At 41.6% G+C, this 14,837-nt stretch overlaps 1 long non-coding RNA gene across 3 annotated transcripts in view; it reads right to left on the bottom strand.

Moving 5' to 3' along the window:
* LOC112405609 (uncharacterized) overlaps positions 1 to 14,007 on the bottom strand; it is a 170,878-nt gene extending 156,871 nt beyond the window's left edge. For all 3 annotated transcript variants that reach the window (XR_003004395.1, XR_003004394.1, XR_003004393.1), the window contains exon 1: positions 13,863 to 14,007. This is a non-coding gene — a long non-coding RNA (uncharacterized LOC112405609). The remainder of the gene's footprint in view (positions 1 to 13,862) is intronic.
* Between the last annotated feature and the right edge of the window lie 830 nt (positions 14,008 to 14,837).

The raw sequence follows: 14,837 nt of genomic DNA, 5'->3' as shown, positions 1-14,837 counted from the left end.
AAAAAATAACGGCCCCAACTTCTGAAAAGAATTTTGTTGTCCTATGCAAAATATCCTCTGTACACTAGTCCCAGCAGCTCTATTTCTAACCAGACAACTGAGGCTTGGGGAGGGTGAGTGATTTGCCAACAGGCTACACAGCCAGAAGATGGAAGATCTGGAACTCCAGCTCAGGCCAGGGAGCTAAGTCTGTTCTCATCACTACATTATGTTGCCTCCCTGCAGAGCTCAGGCTATTCCTATGGAAAAGCAGTATCTCAAGAATTCCTATGTAGAATGGGTTTAGAGAATAATAGCCTGGTCTGCAGGGAAGTGCACTCATGGCTTGAAACCAAGTTAACATAAAACCATATTAAGCAAGAACCAGAGGGTGGGGTATGTTGGGAGAAAGGTGACTAGGACTCAGCCACCCCTTGGCATAGTCACTTAAGGGAATTTGGAGACATGGCATCAAGTGCAGTGACTTCTAGGATTTAGCCACCTCTGAATCTTTCCATAGGGAAATCCTGGCAACTTCAGTTCTCCAGTTTTAAAGGTCCATCTCATATTTTCTTCCTCAGCCACAGAAAACTCCAAAAGCTATAGCTCTAACAGTGGACATCATGTATTCATAACCTGCCTTCCTCCAACGGTATTTTGAGATAACCTGATTGACAGAATGATCTAGTAAGTGAACAGATAAGGGGGTTGTCCATTCTCTCTGTTCTCCAAACCATACCAACAACCTTTAAAAGCTCCTAAACATCAAAATGGGTATCAGTTACACGTAAGAACAGCAAAAACAAAAGTTAGACTCTTGAAGGACTAAGTTATTACATGTTACATAATTTGATCAGCGAAACAGGAGTTCTTGATGTTGCCCATCTGCAAAACAATCAAAAACTTTTTGAATTAGAAGATCCTGAATTTAGCTTTTTATCAAGAGACCCATGCAGGCAAATTCAGACCCGGAATCCATTCATCTTGAAGGTAACCATAGCTTTACAGGATATACTTGTAATTGGCTAGTGATAAAGGATTTAAGGTATATTTTTAGTACAGCATCTAGTGATTATTTTGGCTAGGTTAAATAACCCCTGAGACTGCTGTGATGGCTTTAAAATCCTCCGTTCTGATCAATATGCCTACAGGAGATTAGTCTCCCTACTAGGAGAGTTATTAAAATGTAGTCTAGTAGTTTAGTTATATTATCCCTTGTGAGCAGCACTGCTGTCAATCCAACATAGATTTAGTAAGTTAAGAAGAAAACTGATTTGTCATTTAAAACTTGAAGTACTGACTTGAAGTACTGACGTTCAGTACTCATTCTACATACCATTTCATGCAGTAAGTTATACTACACTTTCACTCTTGATAACACCTGTGATTCTGATTGTAATTTTCAGTCACCATTTAAAAAAATATATTTTATAAATATAAAATTTGTATTTCTTCCTCTTTTGATTGTCAAAATGTAATTTTGTGTCTATTAAGTCTAGTAAGACTTGGCTTCTATTCTTCTGATAATTCACTCTTACTCTATATTATGAAGTGTCGACCCATGACAGATTAGAAGCAAACCAGTCCTACACCAGATAGTCTGAGATGCTCTCATCTGGGCCACAACAACCTTGCAACTAATGATAAAATTACTGCCTAGAAAATTAACCATTTTACTCCTGTCATCCCATTAGGTCCAGGTTTTAAAACTTCCACTTCAAAATAGGGAAGTTGGGGAGAAAGGGTTTTTTCAAGACGAGTCAGAAGCCAGTGTACTGGGCCCCAACCAGCCCCAAATTTCAAGCTCTACCCATTCTCAGATATTTTGAGCAAATGAGAACAAAACAGCTAGCCTTGGGTGGGAGGTATGGAAGAATGGTGTTGATAAGTATTAATACCAGCTCTAAAAGCATCACCCTGGGGTAAGAGACCCACACTCGGGGAGGCCCAAACAATAAACACTGTGGCAAATACGTCTTAAAGTAAGACCACAGGGAGATGACCTAATGGGGTCTAACCTCAGCCCCATGTTTTTGGAACCTTGGCCTCCCTTCAAGGATCTAACACAGGGTCTTGCTAGTTAAGCAAGACAGGGCACAACCACCAATTAGAGCCTTAAACACATCCAACAGGGGGCACTTAATAATCATAGAAAAAGGAAAGTTTGACTAAGTTGTGAAACCTTGACTGCTTCTGCTAATTTGCCTGAAAAACGAACTGAAAGTGTGGATACTCCCACTTTAAACAGGGAATGAGAAGCAAGAAGAACTACAATCCTGCAGCCTGTGGAACAAAAACCACATTCACAGAAAGATAGACAAGAAGAAAAGGCAGAGGGCTATATACCAGATGAAGGAACAAGATAAAACCCCAGAAAAACAACTAAATGAAGTGGAGATAGGCAACCTTCCAGAAAAAGAATTCAGAATAATGATAGTGTAGATGATCTGGGACCTCGGAAAAACATTGGAGGCAAAGATCGAGAAGATGCAAGAAATGTTTAACAAAGACCTCTCAGAATTAAAGAACAAACAAACAGAGATGAACAATACAATAACTGAAATGAAAACTACACTAGAAGGAATCAATAGCAGAATAACTGAGGCAGAAGAAGGGATAAGTGACCTGGAAGACAGAATGTGGAATTCACTGCTGTGGAAAAGACTAAAGAAAAAAGAATAAAAAGAAATGAAGACAGCCTAAGAGACCTCTGGGACAACGTTAAACGCAACAACATTCACATTATAGGGGTCCCAGAAGGAGAAGAGAGAGAGAAAGGACCAGAGAAAATATTTGAAGAGATTATAGTCAAAAACTTCCCTAACATGGGAAAGGAAATAGCCACCCAAGTCCAGCAAGCGCGGCGAGTCCCATACAGGATAAACCTGAAGAAATGGACAAGTTCTTAGAAAGGTATAACCTCCCAAGGCTGAACCAGGAAGAAATAGAAAATATGAACAGACCAATTACAAGCACTGAAATTGAAACTGTGATAAAAAAATCTTCCAACAAACAAAAGTCCAGGACCAGATGGCTTCACAGGTGAATTCAATCAAATATTTAGAGAAGAGATAACACCCATCCTTCTCAAACACTTCCAAAAAATTGCAGAGGAAGGAATACTCCCAAACTCATTCTTTGAGGCCACCATCACCCTGATACCAAAACAAGTCAAAGACACTACAAAAAAAGAAAATTACAGACCAGTATCACTGATGAATATAGACACAAAAATCCTTAACAAAATACTAACAAACAAAATACTTAACAAAATACTAACAAAATACTAACAAACAGAATCCAACAACACATTAAAAGGATCATACACCATGATCAAGTGGGATTTACCCAATCCAAAAATGGGCAGAAGACCTGAATAGACATTTCTCCAGAGAAGACATACAGATGGACAAGAAGCACATGAAAAGCTGCTCAACGTCACCAATTCTTAGAGAAATGCAAGTCAAAACTACAGTGAGGTACCACCTCACACCAGTTAGAATGGGCATCATCAGAAAGTCTACAAACAACAAATCCTGGAGAGGGTGTGGATAAAAGGGAAGCCTCTTGCACTGTTGGTGGGAATGTAAATTGATATAGGAACTATGGAGAACAGTATGGAGGTTCCTTAAGAAACTAAAAGTAGAATTACCATATGATCCAGCAATCCCACTACTGGGCATATACCCAGAGAAAACCATAATTCAAAATGACACATGCACCCCAATGTTCACTGCAGCTCTATTTACAATAGCCAGGTCATGGAAGCAACCTAAATGCCCATCGACAGATGAATGGATAAAGAAGTTGTGGTACATATATACAATGGAATATTACTCAGCCATAAAAAGGAACGAAATTGAGTCATCTGTTGAGACGTGGATGGAGCTAGAGACTGTCATACAGAGTGAAGTCAGAAAGAGAAAAACAAATATATATTAACTCATGTATGTGGAACCTAGAAAAATGGTACAGATGAACCAGTTTGCAGGGCAGAAGTTGAGACACAGATGTAGAGAACAAACGTATGGACACCAAGGGGGGAAAACCACGGTGGGGTGGGGATGGTGGTGTGCTGAATTGGGCGATTGGGATTGACATGTATACACTGATGTGTATAAAATTGATGACTTAAAATAAATAAATACAAATAAAATAAAATTGATGACTAATAAGAACCTGCAGTATAAAAAACAAAAAAATTTTTAAATAAAAAAATAAAAAATCAAGTAAGAGGGAGTACTCTATTAAATTCAGGGGAATATTTTTGATCGGAGTCAGCCAAAAGATCCTTGTCCTCTGGAAGATTGTATGAAATTGAGAACAGGTAAGCCATGACTGTCTGCTAAGCTGGTTAGACAGTTACCCAAGACCTCTTAGGATAAGTGGTTCATAGCCGTGGAACTTTGTCATGTTCAGAGCCCTGATGTCTCTGGAAGCACTTTGGAGAATTTCTCACATAATGAGTACCATCATCCCAAGGGCTCTCTCCTTGTGTCCCTGCGGCCAGGGACACAGTCCTGGGACTTCACCTCTAGCAGAGAGATACCAAAGAGACTGATTCAGAGAGAAGGAAGTCTGTGGGTGGGGCCCATCTTAGAACATGGCAGGTACTTAGGGTGGTAAGCTTACTATGAAAGAACCAGTGACAGTAAGTGAAACCAAAATACGAATGTCAACACATGCTACATTGATTTGTAGTTCATAATGCATGTCTTACCATCTTACCTGTAATCTCTGAAGGCAAGGGAATGATGTTACAAGGACAAAGCAAAAGTTACCTGGGTTTTGGGTTTGTTAAGGAGATGTCTAAGCTTAAGATTGCCCAACAGCCCTGTTTTTCTGGCTTCTCTTCCTCCCACTCTGTGATATCTGGCAGTTGGGAGAATCCAAAGTCAGTGGTGAGTTTAGAGGCACAAATCTACCTTAGTCTTTATAAATTCAGCCCAACTCTGTTTTTCCAGTGTTAGGACAAAGTAGATACTTCGTTTCACACAGGGTTGAGGTTTAACAGAAAGACCTAAAATAGAGCTACAAAATTGGCACTTGGGAAAAGACATGCTAAGAAGGAGTAAAAGCAGCAGCTGGAATATTGAAATAATGGGGTCAATAGGCTGGAGATCAATATGGAGGCAGCCATCTTAGTAGGAATGAAGTGGGAAGAGTTGAGCAAGCTGGAGAGGAAGAAAGGTCATTAAGTGAAACAACTGGGTTACTTATTTGGGAAAGCAAAGTGTATAGTGTTAATCACCTATGCACGAGGAAGTAGAGTAGAAGCAATCGACAGTAAGGGGAGTCAGGGGATGAAGGAGGTGTTTCCATAACCATCCCATCATCTCTTCATTCAATAAAACTAAGTATCTGGCTTTGGAACGAGACCTGGGGTTCAAATCCCAGCCTCTTTTGAGGGAGACTTTGGGCAGTTAACCTCAGAGTATCACCTATAAAAGTTTGTAACTGCCTGAAACTGAGTAGCTGAGATTCATTTATCTGGCCAGTACTTCAATGCTTTCTTGGATAAGTCAGAAGTAGAAAGTGAGCGTTGTAATACCTCAGAGTAAGATGTCTACATCAGTTCTAGTTTATCAGGTGACAGGTACTGCTCGCTTCACTGAATCAGACAGGTATTCTGTTAAATGATCTAGATTTTACAGTTAAGGAGAATTAAATACATGCACGTGATAATCACGTATTACAAACAACAGCCCTTAACTGGTTTATTGACACAGCCCAGAGATCTTAGGTGGAGTTAAGCCACAAAAAAATACAGGGAAAATACAGCAAGATATGTTCCAAGCTAGACAGATTTATTCTACCTTTTACATCTATTTGGTCATTTAGTCTGACGCAAATGTGTACGTGACTAAGCCCATGATATTTAACCAGTCATCTGGCCACACCAAAAGCTTCTGTTCACATAACGGTAAAAGCCCCACGTTCCCCACAGTTGACATTTGAGTCAGTGTACAGAGGAGCCTGGTAATCGGATAGGACTTTGTGATACAGGAAGTGACTACTCTTCCCCTAAGACATCTAGCTTCCTGCTGAGTAAGACAAGAAAGACAGTTACCTGATTATGTGTCGTTTGGGGTTGAGATTCAGTCTGATATTTATGATACCTCACCCTTAACTGCAATATTCAGTAGTTAAAAGGTTTGTCCTATAGGCACATTATAGTAAATCATTGTAAGGGCGGTTTAATTGCATACTTAAAGACACTTAACCTAAAATGAACAATTTCCTAGGTAGAGAGATTGGGAAAGTGACAACTTGAGGCCTCTGATTTTTTTCCTTATGAAGTGCAACTACCCCTTAAGTCTTACTAAGGAATCAGTGTATAAAGCATTCAGAACAATGGTAAAGGCTTAGCTACTGTTGCTAATACTGTTTGTCCATAGTCACACATTTTATAGAGTGAGTCATGACTCTGATCTACTGTTTGCATAACCACCATGGTCCCACGTATCTGTGCAACGAACACGTGTATAGACTAAAAATGTCTACGACACAAGGAAAATGGGGAACCTACCATCAATACCCACTAGAGTTTCAAGCAAAATGGTAAAAATTGGCTGAGGATAGGGGATGGAAAGTGAACACGAGCTGTAAAGAGAAGTGGGGGAGAAAGCGATATGATTATGAAAGTGTAGATTGTTTGGGGTGCACACGGCGTTGTTTCAGTAGTCCTACTTTGCAGTTCGTCTGGGAGTGTATGTCCTGTTAATCTGATAAATCTTCCCCGCCCCTATGAGAGGTATAGGAACCTTCAACATTCTAAAATACACCGTATTCGAGGGAACGCTCTTGCACTGCTGGTGGGAATGTAAATTGATACAGCCACTATGGAGAGCAAGGAAACAGCTCTTGCATCACAACTGCCTCCTAGTCACAAGGTGGCCATTATACAAGCTAACTGGTTAAGAGCTCATTTGGAAAGTGCCTTAAGTATTGAACAAATACTGTATAGTCTAAGAACTGAGCCAGACAAAGCCACAGGCAGTACTTACGAAGATTCTTCATTACCTTTACTATTAGCTTAAAATCAGACAGGGTCATTACCCATTTATCCAGAGCTTATAGATTCTTGGACAATGCAAAATATCAACTGGACTTCATCTGTTTGCATTACCTGACTGAGACAAGCTGGGTATTTGACAGCTAGGACTATAGCAGTTTGTTTCTTTCAGCCTGTTAGGTGTCGAATCAAATCACCAGTTTCCCCAAGTCTATGTCCTTTGTCTATTGCTGGGCTTAGGCATTTACCTCAACTGGTGGTTTCAATAGGCAAGGGCAATTATGTAAGGCGACATGTGTAAGAACTGTCTTCAACTACATCACATGGCTCTGGCCACTCTTGGATTTCACCTTTGAGTAATCAGTTATATGAGCTCAAGACCACAAATGGCATTTGCAGACTCATCTTAGACAAATGCTTTTTATTGCTGAAGTGGTGGCCAGAGTTTAGCTTAGGAAAAACACTGGAAGTCTGTCTTAAGACTGGGTTGAGGGGACCACTGTTATTTCGTGAAATTTGAACTTCATCAAATAACTTGAAAGTAAAAGCGTTGCCTATAAGAACAGTAACTTCCCAGAGGTTGAAGTAACTTGACAGGTTGTAGGAACCCTTCCAGTTGCCATGAACTCTTAGTTGCCTCTCTAAGAGCCTAACTGCTGGTGATCCACAAGGTGAAGGAAACAGCTCTTGCATCACAAATGCCTCCTAGTCACAAGGTGGCCATTATACAAGCTAACTGGTTAAGAGCTCATTTGGAAAGTGCCTTAAGTATTGAACAAATACTGTATAGTCTAAGAACTGAGCCAGACAAAGCCACAGGCAGTACTTACGAAGATTCTTCATTACCTTTACTATTAGTCACACGAGGAACAAACTAGCATCATATAGAGGCAGCAGAGTGAGAAGAAAGCACCTGAGCATCCAGGTCAAAAGGAGTTATCAACGTTCAACAAAGTCAATGGGATCCCAGTTTCCTCAGATATATAACGGGGTAAAACACCTCTTAAGCTTAAGATGTAATTAGGGATAATACTCAAGATTTAACAAGCACATCAGTGATGGTATAGTAGTAATAGTGCCACCGAGTGACGAACCATAATTATTCACAAGTGTGTTTATAACCCCCAGTCATTCAATGAGTTTTATAGTATAGCTAAAGGTCTGAGTGATGCTCCCATCTAGCTATGATTTAACAAAGGAAGCCAATTACCTCCGGATGACTTCTCCGTTGGCCTAATGATCATTAGACTTCTGAGGACCTATTGCAGCTGGATGGTGGCTGGGAGTTCAGCACAGAAGATGTGACAAGGTACGTCTTCATGCAAGCAGTCAAGGCAAGGTCTGGACTTTAAAATCTGTACCTCTTAGTTATAAAGCAGAAACTAACACACCATTGTAAAGCAATTATACTCCAATAAAGATGTAAAAAAAAAAATCTGCACCTCACCACCTGAGAATGTCACCAGTGTCTCATGCCCTTCACTCTCACCATAACTCCTTGACATAGGTCCAAGGTCCAGACACCCTTCTCTCCTCCACCTTCCTGCTCCAAAGCCAAGAGCTTCCCCTTGGCAAAGATAGATTCCTCCAATAAGTACAAACACCTGGAGGAAAGCCAGGCCAGCTGTGCTAAATTCCAATCCAGGTTGGATCAGTTTACCTTGAAAGAAGTTTTGGGTAAGGAGTTGTGGCCAGCAGAAGGATCTCCCCTGCTCTCGAAAGCAAACTTAGTTCAGTTTGATATCCATTTACACTGGTCCTTATACAGGCACATCATCCCAGGTCACCTAAGAAGGTGTATAGTCCTGTTGGCTTATGAGAAGTCTCCTTAACACAGCCCGTCACTGAAAAACACACTCCAAGCCTAATTTGAGTGTAGCTCAATAGTAAGAGGCATAGTTCCTCCACCGTGAGGAGACTCTAGCATGTGTTTTGAACGGGTGTGGTGGAGGGTGGAGTGTGAGGCCCTGGCGAGGTACATCAAGTTCCTAAGTACCTGATCTATAAATTACCACTAACTCAAATTGGAAAATAGTCAAAGATATCAAAGGTAAGAGCTACTTGTATCTTTCCATGGTCCTGTCCGTAGGATAGTCAGGAGTTAGAAGCTGTAGAATGTGTGCTTTGGGTACACATGGTATATAAGATTCCAGGACAAAGTCTGACAGCAGTAATCAAATAAAGTGACTGCTCGGGGTGTGGAAGACGTATTGCTGATGTCGGATGGTGTTAAACACAAAGGTAGTCATTCTAACAAAGTCTAAAGTAAACAGTTGAAGTGGTTCCAGTGTTCTGGTTCCTGGGAACTTTCACTCAGCTGACAGCAATACTCAAACTACATTCTCCCTAAGTCATTTTAGACTAGTGTATCTCTAAAACAGATGGCAAATGAGGTTGAACAGTAGGGCCCAAGGTTGTCTTTTATCTAGTCCAACATGACTAGCCACTAGCCAATGAGCACTTGAGATGGTGCTAGATTTGATGTGCTATAAAGTTAAAAGGCATACCAAATTTCAAAAGCTTAGGACCAAAATATATAAGCTCATTATTTTACAGGTTTAAATCTATTTTATCTACTGGGGTAACATTAAACTTCACTTGTTTTTTTAATGGGGCTACAACACTTAAAATTATATATGTGGCCTGTACTTCTGTTTCACATGTCTCTTGGATAGCAGCATGCTAGAGTTCCCTATTCTCTATAAAGACAACATTCAGAGAACTTTGATCTACAAGTTTCCCACATATAGTACTTCAGGTAGAAGTTGAGGGTTCTTTGGGGTGAGAACACTTGACTTCAGAAAACCAGAAGCCATCACAATATTGTTCAGTTTATACTACATCTTATCTCCCACCTGGAAGCTCCTAAACCCCAGACCAAAGACAAAAGAACAACATAGGTATATCTAGACAATTTCTGCTGGTCCTGTAGTTGACCATGTCTCATCTAAACATTCCTCCAAATTCACAGGCTGCTTTAGAAACCTCAGTAGCAGTACAGACCAAATGCCATCCTAGGCTTTACTAAGCTTTCTCTTCATTTTAAGGCTTACTCTTACCTCCATGAGGCCATCACAATTAGGGACCACGTCTTTGGTCACCTACAAGGGCTTTCCTGCTACTGAAGAGAGGCTTCATTCTCCTCCACTCCATACTTCCTAGTAGGTTCAAGCTCTATCATCTCACTGAGAAAAATCATGCCCAAATTAGACACTACAATTTAGACCCAAGGCACTGCAATGCAAAGTTGAGGCCAAAGCTGAAATCTACTCCAGCTTTCTTTTTTTTCAAAGTTGTTTCAAAGAAGATAAGCCAGACTTGAATGTCAGTTCTAATTCCCAGCCCGCATGCCCCCATCCTCTTCTGGGGGGAGATGTGCGTCACCATTGATTAAGCACCTGGAGCCACAGCTGGGTCTTTGTTCCTTCGAGCTATGCTGTGGGCTCCCAGAGGGCAAGGCCTCCCTTCCAGAGTATGCTCAGCCCAGGGGTGTTGACTACCTTCATCCTCAGACCAATCTCCTAAAACACAGGCTTCAGGAGAGTTGTTTGCTGCCAGCCAGTCCCTCACTCCAGTCAGTGGGTCTCATGACTATGACTCTAGTGTGAGGTGGGAAAAGGGGACCCGCTTGACCTGGGTAGCTTCTGGCCACCTCATCTCACACCACAGGCTTCTCAAGGATTCCCTGCAGGAAAAGATGCCAGCCATTCCTGTAAAACAGAATCAGATCCCTGAAAGGGCTGCTGGTAAGCAAACCGCTTTATGGATCAAAGGATTCAGAACTGTATCTAAGGCTCAAGCTCCCTCATGAGAGCATTTTCTCCAACTGCACCCCCATCCCATTTAAGACTTCAGACTTTCGATGTACCAAGAAACAGACATCACGGAAGCCAGAAGACCTAGGGGTCACCAGTTCTTCTTAAGCTTAATTTACCACATGAAGAAACAAGATTAGGCCTTAGAAACAAGATTAGTTTCCCTAGGAGCAGCCTAAAAAATTGGAGATGTTAACATTGTGACCACAGCTGCAAGCTTGAGGTATTTCCCTTAACAGGACTGAGTTTTAAGAACTCTTAATAGGCGAGCGTCTTTCAAGAAGCAGAAGTATCGTGTTCCCCAGCATCGTGGACATTCTCTGGGCCAGTTGTGGCAGTAGGCTAGTGGAAGGGTTCTGCATCCATTCTCCCCTGCTGCTCCAAGAGCAGGCTTCTACTTTGCTGTGTATCAGATTCCCCAAGAGTTCAAAGCCACTGGCTTAAATTACAACACCTAATATTGGCTTGCCTACATGGAGATTTATGGGGGAAGGGGTCTTGATCATCAGACAACTACCTTTAAGAAATCCCTCCAAAGAAACTAACAGCTTCTAGAGGCACAGGTTTTAATTCACCTAGTTCCAATTTCTATCATTAGTCTCACTTCGACCATTTTCTTACTACTCCCTTTTCATTGCTTAATACTTATCTGAGTGGCTTATTACAATTAAGATAAAGATAGTTGTCTTCAACTAGAGACAGTCTGAGATAGATTTGGTGCTAAGAAACAACATGTACACATGGCTACATCAAGGCTCCTGGGAAAGTAACCATTGGATTCTGGTGTTGACCAACTCTAGGGACACTGGATACTAAGCAGAAACCCAAAGAATGAGTTGAACCCAAAGTGGCCTTGGCAGAACTGAGGAATTTCAATTAAGGCCACCCTAAGGGCTAGTCAGGGTTTGAGCTTATAAAAGCTGAATCCCAGACAAGTTTTAAGAGAAAACATAAGCAGAGGTTCAGGCTGAACTGAACACAGTAGCCAGAAAGCAGGCTGAATGTACGTCAGGCCAAAGCTCAGAGGCATGCACACAGAAGTAGCCTAAGGCATGGCTAAATCCCCACGGGCAGAGGGGAATCCTGCACTATTCCGTGTCTTGTTGTAAAAGTTTTCAATTGATAGACGTTATTCAACCCCTTCTCTCCACTCCTCAGTTACCGTTAAAGTTGTAAAGTTGTCACCTCCTAATTCATCACACCATAGTTTGATATCTAGAGCCATGTGGCTGATTAGAAGCCAATGCAAAAACACCATCTATATAGACACCAGTTTCATAGGACTCACCTGCAGGAGTCCCTTAATTAACTGGTTAAACAAATAAATGGCAATTGTGTTGCCCTGCATTTCTAAAGGTGGGAAAGGCAAACTTTTCAGTATCTCCACTGTTAGTTTTCTATTGAGGTCAGTATTTTCTTTGTCCAATAATCCACTGAGGTATTTTGTAGATCTAAAGTACATTTGTGTATAAGGGTTGGCTTTGTTTCTATTTCCCTTGATTTTTATAGTGGTTGATAAAGTTTACAGAAATGGAGGGGGTTAGTAGACAAAACACCCACACCATGCACTTAATACCTTAGAATTCACACTTAAATGTAACCAAGTTTTTGGTTCACAGAACTAAGTCACTGGTATACCAGCTTTTGTAATTCAGAAGCAGAGAAATTTTTAAACGGTAAATTGACAATTGCAGGTGAAACCCCTGCAGGATGAGTAGTCATAAAATTGGTTTTCAGTGTTAGGCAGCCATGGAGAAGCAGCACATCAGCAGTGTTGCCTGGAAAGCCTGGGATTCTCAAGACCCCAGATCTCACCTGTCAAATTTTATGTCAAGCAGACTGCTGGCCCAGAACAACACATCTCTTGAGCAGGGTTATCTACGTGAAGCCAAAAATCTTTCTCTCCTTGAACCTTGCTTCCCTCATGAGTACCATGGAAACAAAATAACCCCCCCCCCCGCCCCCGCACTGGTAAGGATGAGAAAGACAAAGTTGTATGTCCCTGCTCTTGTATTTTTTTTCCTCCAGTTTTTTCAGATTTTTCTTAAAGCAGGTAGACCTAGGTGTTTGGGTATAGTATGACTTTTAAGAGAAGTAGATTTATGTAGTTAACATACAGAAACTTTAATTGGCTATGTAGCACCTGTGAAATCACAAGCCAAGATAATGAACACAGAATGATCTGAGCCTGTCACAAAGATGCCCCATTATCCCCTTTCCCTATGATAGTTCCTCATCTCGATAAGCTCAAGGAAGTGTTGCAACAAAAATAGAAATGAGGTTGTTTCCTCTCCTGATAACCAGAAAAATAAAGGGAACAGTGAGCAGGCTAGAGAAGAAACAAACTGGCCTCAGTTAATTAATCCTAGTTTTAACTGTTACTAATCTGTAGTGTCTGTAGTTAGATCTGTCCTTCACAAAGCTAACCTGTCACCCCTAACCGTGTGTAATTTAGGTAACTTACATCCTGCACCTGGTATTTACACTTTACTCTCCCTATAAACTCTTGTAGCAGATCACCCCTTGTAGTTGTTTGCATTTCAGAAAGGAGGTTGCAGACCTTCACCATTTTGATCCTTACCTCTCACTTTGGACTGCTAACTCCCCTACAAGAATCCCTGTAATTCCCCAGGAAGGGGGGGGGTCACAGTTCTTGAGGTGCCAGCTTGTGTCTTCCCTTTGCCTGGCAAAGAAAATAAAAATCCTCTCTACTTCTTATCTTCCAATTCTGTCTCCGTATTTTTATTCAGCATCTGTGCCACAGGGAGCCGGATTCGGCAACAGAAGCCTCCCGATCCTCAGCACTTCAGGCAACCACCATCTAACCAGAGGCAATTTCCTCACTATCCCAATTGCATAAAGTTTCCCCTGACCAGTCACCGAACAGAAGAGTGCTTTCAGGTGAACACATTTGACACTGAAAAGCCCAAGGTGAAGTAATACATTCCCCCCACGTCCACATCCAGGTAAAATGTGTCAGCCAGCCCACAGGTTTTATATTATCTTCAGATCAGACAATTGCTTTCAAAAGGAATGAGGTTAAGACTAACTACCTGGTAAGAGGGCTCAAAAGCCACATGAGGGGCTTCCCTGGGGGTGCAGTGGTTGAGAGTCCGCCTGCCGATGCAGGGGACACGGGTTCGTGCCCCGGTCCGGGAGGATCCCACATGCTGCGGAGCGGCTGGGCCCGTGAGCCATGGCCGCTGAGCCTGCGCGTCCGGAGCCTGTGCTCTGCAACGGGAGAGGCCACAACAGTGAGAGGCCCGCATACCGCAAAAAAAGCCACATGATACACCTGAAGTTCATCTTAGTTCTAGTCTTCACGAATACAGAGGATGTTTCCTTCCCTCAAAGAAGTATAATTCAAAACTAATCCACACTTTCCTCCCAGGGCTTTCACCCAAGCTGATCCGATCTTTGGTCTTTGAAATTCGGAGAGGTGCAAGTTTTCACTCACTTTCAACCATTATTCTAAACAGTTTCTCTCCAACAGTGATTTTACAATGTCAAGTGAAGGCTAGATGAAAGGCATTTAGAAACTTCATGAAGAAAGCCAGATTAGTGAGTTAACTTTAAGCACAGAAGCTCTAAACCTGTCTTTCATTTAAAGGAGGCTTATACAACTGCAGTAGGTTAGCAGGAAAAGTGATTTCGCTGAAGTATCTTTTATGCTGGAGGTTAAATAGAAACAATGAAGAACAGGTGACTTCTAAGATTTGAGCATAAGAAATTCCAAAATTCAAGATCCTATTTAAGCTACTCTAAGAACTCCCTTTAGAGATCCCAGTAACTAGAGAAGTTTCTCCTCTAGCTGCATCTCGAGAAAAACAAGCCTGAAGAGTGACTTCAGGAAGTTGCCATGAGCACCTAAGAGGTATTTTCTGTCTGCACACGACACGCTTCCCTTCTTTCAAGTTCCTCAATCTGTTGCTTCGAGTCTCTCGCCTTTTTCGTCGTTCACACTTCACTTCTAAAGTAAACTAATCCAAATTCCCCTTGAAATCTACAAAGTGTGGTTCTTTCCACCC

Source organism: Neophocaena asiaeorientalis, unplaced genomic scaffold, assembly GCF_003031525.2.
Source record: "Neophocaena asiaeorientalis asiaeorientalis breed wild unplaced genomic scaffold, Neophocaena_asiaeorientalis_V1.1 scaffold148, whole genome shotgun sequence".
Taxonomy (NCBI): domain Eukaryota; kingdom Metazoa; phylum Chordata; class Mammalia; order Artiodactyla; family Phocoenidae; genus Neophocaena; species Neophocaena asiaeorientalis.
Note: the sequence above shows the minus strand (reverse complement) of the source record. Positions and strands in the feature narration are given on the sequence as shown.